Here is a 6854-nt window from a genome sequence, read left to right on the forward strand (position 1 = left end):
TTTAACTTATCCAAACTCTACTTCCTCTTTTTAAATAATTTTTTTTTATTTTTATTTATTTATGATAGTCACAGAATGAGAGAGAGAGAGTGGCAGAGACACAGGCAGAGGGAGAAGCAGGCTCCGTGCACCAGGAGCTCGACATGGGATTCGATCCCCGGTCTCCAGGATCGCGCCCTGGGCCAAAGGCAGGCGCTAAACCGCTGCGCCACCCAGGGATCCCCTACTTCCTCTTTTTAGGTCAATTATACCTCCACACATTACACGTATTCTACTCATTACTTGCTCTGTGTTACTGTCATATAGAATAACTTCTATTTTTTATTCTTTTTTTTTAAAGATTTTATTTTATTCATTCATGAGATATAGAATAACTTCCATTTTTTATTTTTTTTAAGATTTTATTTTATTCATTCATGAGAGAGACACAGAGAGAGAGAGGCAGAGACACAGGCAGAGGGAGAAGCAGGCTCCATGCAGGAAAGCCAATGTCGGACTTGATCCCAGGTCTCCAGGATCACACCCTGGACTGAAGGCGGCGCTAAACCACTGAACCACCCGGGCTGTCCCATTATTGAATCTTAAACTTATTTTCATTTTCTTTCAAAATCTAACCTTCTTCTTAAATCCACTCCAGGGCTTTCCTTTTATAAGCTTCTATTTTACTTATTACCTTTATCTTATTATTTAGAACTTGCTATTTTCTTTCTAATTTAAATATTTTTCTCTTTTAAGCAATTTACAAGCTATTTGAGAGCAGTTGTAGATCATTAATAAATAATCCTTTCATCCTACAGAGGTTTTCATGCACAAAACTCAGCAAACTTGCTTTGAAGAAAATATTTCTTCTTGGTTTAGGAACTAAGTAGGTTAGAAAGACAAAGTTTCTTTACTGGCCTGATAACCTTTTTTTTTTTTTTTTTTTTTTTTTAAGATTTATATATTTATTCATGAGAGTCACAGAGAGAGAGAGAGAGAGGCAGAGACATAGGCAGAGGGAGAAGCAGGCTCCTCGCAGGAGCCTGATGTGGGACTTGAACCCATTCCAAGATAGCGACCTGAGCCAAAGGCAGATGCCCAACCACTGAACCACCCAGGTATCCCACTGGGCTGATAATTTAAGTGGAAGAAAGAATATGTATATAATAAGTTGTGTGAAAATACTTGTGTCAATTCTTAGACCAAATTCTTAAACAAGATTACAGATAGTAACCAAGAAGAAAGAAAAGAAATGAAAAGAGCAGTTCATGTTTTCTCTTTTTAGTATAATCACTGGGTTAATAATAATAATAATAAATAATATTAATATAAATAATCATCCTAGTTTCCAGTGGAAAATATAGCTCTACTCCCTTTGAAATAAAAGTTACGTAAAACAAACAATACTTGGGCAATTAATTATTAGTAGAAATATTTAACAAAGGAAATTCTATTTTTTTATATTAAATTATACCTAATGCATTTGTTGTAATATTAAAGATTAAGCTTATCTTAGTATATTTAATGAGAGAAAACCTGGCATTTTTTTGAAAGTACATAAACTTTGCTAAATGTACTGATCATTATTTGCTCTGTGACTCTCTAATCACATTGGTTCAAGGGATAAGAGTGTTAACACGAAAAGGAAAAAGAGAAGATGATAATCACTTGTAGGAATGTTTTGTAAAAAATGAATTAGAATTATTAAATTTATTTCCAAAATATACAAAGTTCAAATTAAAATAAAAACTCAATTTTTTAACTACAAAAAAGAATTTTTAACCATCACAAATGTCTAAAAATAGAATAGTATATTATTTGATATGATGAGTTTATTGACTGAAAATATTTAAGTAATGATACTTCTAATTATTACAAATTAAAGTCTCAGACAATCTATAGTTGTGTACTCAATGATTAGTGCAGATGCTATGTGGTCATGTTCACTGAGGAGGTCAGAATTAAGCAAACAATTTACAAGACTTGGTGATTATAGAAAACTTATCATATGCCACATTTGTTGAAACTCACAATAATCTTTAGAAATAAAAGAAAGTAAAGGTGAAAGAGAGATAGAAACAAAAAGAGAGAGGAGAGAGAAAGACAAGAGAGACAGAAAAAAAGAGAGAGATTTAGTAGTTTTTCCAAAGGTACATAATCAGATAGATGTAACTGAGATTTGAACACTGTTGGTCCAACACCTGAGGCGAAATCCTTAACCTCCATTCCATACTAGGCTATATGTGTGAGATATGATAGGTAGAATGGAGACAAAACCAAAGGTGATAAAGAGAAAAAGTTCAGTACAACAAAAGCAGACTCCTCTTATTGGAAAGAATTGAGAAAAAATAATTATAAATTATACTGGAGCCAGATTATCAGTGTAGAGCAAATGTCCTAGCACTGCAAATGTCAAAGTTGTTTATTATGTTTAGGAGTTAAGCTGCTGTATTTTGCACAGTGCGAAACATATGGAGATTTTTCAAGAAAAGTGTCATGTACTAGTTATTCAACTGAGACTTAACAAAAACCAACATACCACTGGGAAAACTGTATCTTAAATAAAGCAAAACTGCATACCAGTGAGCTTTAAATGCAAGAAGGTACAAGTCCTGCCAACTCCTCAGGTGTAAGAACAATAAGAAACCAGTATGAACCAAAAGTAAAAGCAAAATGGGAATGCTGACTTCCTGAATACTAAACTTCACTTGTCCACTGACGCTTTGCCACTTTTAATTTTGTCAGAATTGATTTTCAACTAGTTTCTCTTTCAAGACATAGCACTGCCCTTGGATAATCTTTGGGTTCTACATTTTAAAAGATTGAAAAATTAGACTATAAATTTAAGTTCTAGTTCTAAGACGTTCTATAACTATGTGACTTTGGACAGGTTGAGGAGCCTCTCTAGACCAAGTTCTTATGGTAAGTTCTTACCTCCTAGATGAGGAGATTCATATGTATTATTTATATGAAGTGCTCAGCACACATTGAACATAATAATAACTCATATTATTATTTTCTTTTGATTTTCATTTTTCTTAAGACCTTCAAAATTAATAAGTGACAACTGATCCATGGATAAATTTGTAATTAAGGGAAAGATATTGACAAAAAACAATTTCTAAAACTAAGATTTCAACCTCAGGAGTTAAATATACTGGTCAAAATACTAGTTTCATCAAGGGAATAGTGTCTCTACTTTCATCATATTGTTGAAAGACAAATGAATTTGCCTGACAGTGTCTTTCTCTAAAACCTTAGCATAAATAATTTTACTTTGCTACTTCTCTGTGAAGTAGATATGAAATAGAAGGTATCACTTTTATTTTACAATTTAGCATGTTAATATATATACATATATGGTTCTAGAAAAGTTAATAATAGAAAAGAATCAGATTTAAAATCTTCAGATTTTTAGTACAGTATCTCTCTGGAACCTTGTGAATTTTGTCATGTTCAGTATGGACAAGACCAATGGAAGCTCCATATAAACTCTGGAATTTTTATACAATTGGATTAATTCCAGAAAAAATAGATCTGTAACTTTCTCCCCAAAAGATAATTTGGGACTGTATAAATAATTATTGTATTAGTATTATTTTTAAATTACTGACTCAGAAATACAAGCCCAAAGTAGGGAGATAGCAATATTTCCAATCTAACAGCACAGACTCAGGAATCAGACTGTCTATATTTAAATACTGAACTCTTTGCTTTAGGCAAGTTACTTAATTTGTCTAAATCTTAATGGCCACATTCAAAACACAGCACTATCTACCTTATATGGGTGTTTTTGAGGATTTAATTAAATGGTGAATATAAAGACCCTGACACTGAATAAGGTTTTAATACATATTAACTATTACTATTAAAAATTAACATATTATTGAAATGCTTCTTCCAAAAATAACTAAATTATTGTTTAAAGACTTTTACTAGTCTTTGCAGTCAAGTTTTAAAACCGAAATTTGAAGAGTGCCTAGGTGGCACAGTAGATTGAGCACCAACTCTTGGTTTCAGTTCAGGTCATGATCTCAGGGTTATGAGATTGAGCCCCATGATGGGCTCTGGACTCAGTGCAGAGTTTGTTTGAGATTCCCTCTCCCTCTGCTCCTCCCCTTGTAGTCTCTCTCTCTCTCAAATAAATAAATAAATCATAAAAAAAAAAGAAAATTAAAATGAAATTTTCAAAAAATGAAATCTCACACCAGGGTTCATATTTCTTTTACTATATATTTCTTTCACTATATATTTCTTTCAGTGAAGAAGATAAACTTTTAAGACAACGAGTTAACACAGGCACACAAATTAGAAAACACATTCAAAAGCTGCCTGTGGTCTTTATAGAGACATTGATGTATATCAGTGGAAGGCCAGTGTTCTCCTGATCATATCTTTTGTTTAGATACTTGGTATATTTCTCCAATAAGTACTTAAAATCAGAACTCAACACAGCAATAGAAAAAGGATCTGAAGCTTCATAGGTAGAACACTCAAAAGGAAAAACTCCTAGAAAGAAAGATTTGTTAAATGTGGAAAGAGGAGGAAAGAGTAGACTTCTCATGGAATTAGAGGAAGCTATTAAGGTATATGTAGCAATAAGACTCTTCATTATTGCTTCAGTAGCAATTTTATTTCATTTATTTATTAAGTCAAAAAAATACAATTCAAACAATGGAGAGAATTAGATCTCTACTCTGTCAGACAAAATTGTCTTTAACACATACAGTCAAAAGCAAATGCTATGCAAATGACTTTATGGCTGCATCCCAGAGAAGAAATACTTGGACTCAGTTTGTCTCATATAGAGGTCCAGTAAGAAGCTAATAATCTTTTAGGAGATGTGTCATTCCAGGGCCTCTCAAGAGACCCAATTCCCAGTTCCTAAAGGACTTGGAGACAATGTAGTAACATTTTAACAATTCTCTAGGTGATTCCTAAGTGAAAGAAACATGAGGAGGGTTTCTGTAGTCTCATTAAATAGGAACTTGAATGTGAACAGCCATGGGAGAATGAAGAACCCTTGGTTCTCGATGTCAAGAAATATCTAGAAAAAGAGACTGGGGAGAGGTAAACCAGAAAGTAAAGTCCTCAGACAGACTTGAAAATCAATTGATCACAGAAACACTCTCTCCAATCCACACAAAAATCTTTTGTCAGAAAAGGAAGCCTTACAATCTAAAGATATTTGAGAGGGAGAAATACTCAGCTATTGGATGACAGTAATCTATTCAGACACTGGGGCAACTTCTAGCTAACCATTGTAAAAATAATAATAAGAGAATTATTAGTGACATTTAATACCTGCATACTATAAGGGGAGAGATTCAATAAATTTAAATTACAAAAGTAATAAAATAAAAACCAGAACTTCAAATAAAAGGAAGAATCTGAAGCTGTTACATTATATTATCTAACATATCCAGCTTTCAACAACAATACAAATTACAAGTCATACTAAGACACAGAAAAGTTGACCCACACCCAAGAAAAAAAACAGTCAGTAGAAAATGTCTCTAAGTGGATCCATAAGTTGGATTTAACAGACATTAAAGATGCTTTTGTAAATATCTTAAAGGAATTAAAGAAAACTATATTTAAGGAGTTAAGGAAAAATATAATTGTAGTGATTTGTCGAAAGGACTTCCAGTAGAGAAACATAAACTATATATAAAAAAAGAAAATTCTAGTACTTAAATAAACAAAAACCAAAATAATGGAAAAACATTGACTACCCAGATTTACAAACAGAACAGAAATGCAAAAGCACAAATCAGTTAACTTAAAAGTAGATCAGTAGAGAAGATGGCTGGACTCTTGTTGAGACATATTGGCTGTCATTGTCTCTGTGCCCACCTTATCAGAAATGCTGTTCCTTTGGGAACTACGGCCAAAGAAGAGATGGAGAAGTTCTGGAAAAATAACGCTAGTTTAAACTGTCCTCTGTCTCCACATATCACTATCTACAATTGATCTCTTCCTATGGCAGTATCCATTTGTCACTGTGGTACTGGTATGGCCTTGAGTAAAGGGGTCTCTCTTTTTGGCTTGTTGGCCTTTTTGGTCCCTGGGAGCTTTGCATCTCATTTGGAATTGTAAAGTTTGTGTGTCTTGGGGCATCGCTAGTCTACACGTCCAAGTTTGCACTTTTCTTCCCTCTCATGTATCACACCTGGAATGGGGTCTAACACTTGATGTAGGACTAGGGAAAGGCCTGAAGATTCCCCAGCTGTATCAGTTGGGAGTGGCTGTCTTGGTTCTTACTGTATTGTTCCTTTAAGGCTGACAGCCACATTAAGAGCTGAAGTTTCCATCACTGTCTTCCTATAAATAATTAATGACCTATGTTCCTATTTGTTACTCTCTGCTCCAGCCAGGGCAAATTTCTCCTGATTTATTCAAACCTTTTTGTGCTTGCACATCACCTTGGAGCTCAGTAGCACAGAGTAGCTAATAGAACCATAGCAGTGGAAAAGGATCCAATTTCCCCCTTGTTTCTAAAGATGGAATGACTAAAAAATTCTCTTTTCTTGCTCCCAATCTGGGCCTAGAAGCCCACCTACTCTCTCCATATTCAGCCTTGGTTTGTGCTGATGGTCAGCTTTTGGCTCCTCTTCCTGAAACAGTGGAAACAATACCAGCTCCATTGCCTCTGCCATTGAGACTCATGGTGGGGCTTTTGGTGTCACTGCCTATGGGCTGCTAGCTTAAAGGACAGTTCTCTTCATTGGTCAGAGCTCAGGGTCTTCAGATCTACACAATTAAAAAGAGGGATGGAGGTAGAGGAGAATTATCCTGTGCCAGGTAGAGGGAGATAAACAGGGTCAAGTGACCCTCAAAGCAGGTGCTTCGATAGCTTCTAATGCAAAAGGATG

At 34.4% G+C, this 6854-nt stretch overlaps 1 pseudogene; it reads left to right on the forward strand.

Annotated features, from left to right (window-relative positions):
- The first annotated feature begins 5784 nt into the window (after nt 1-5784).
- On the forward strand, nt 5785-6259 carry LOC144305112 (succinate dehydrogenase cytochrome b560 subunit, mitochondrial pseudogene; annotated as a pseudogene).
- The last annotated feature ends 595 nt before the right edge of the window (nt 6260-6854 follow it).

Source organism: Canis aureus, chromosome 35, assembly GCF_053574225.1.
Source record: "Canis aureus isolate CA01 chromosome 35, VMU_Caureus_v.1.0, whole genome shotgun sequence".
Taxonomy (NCBI): Eukaryota; Metazoa; Chordata; class Mammalia; order Carnivora; family Canidae; genus Canis; species Canis aureus.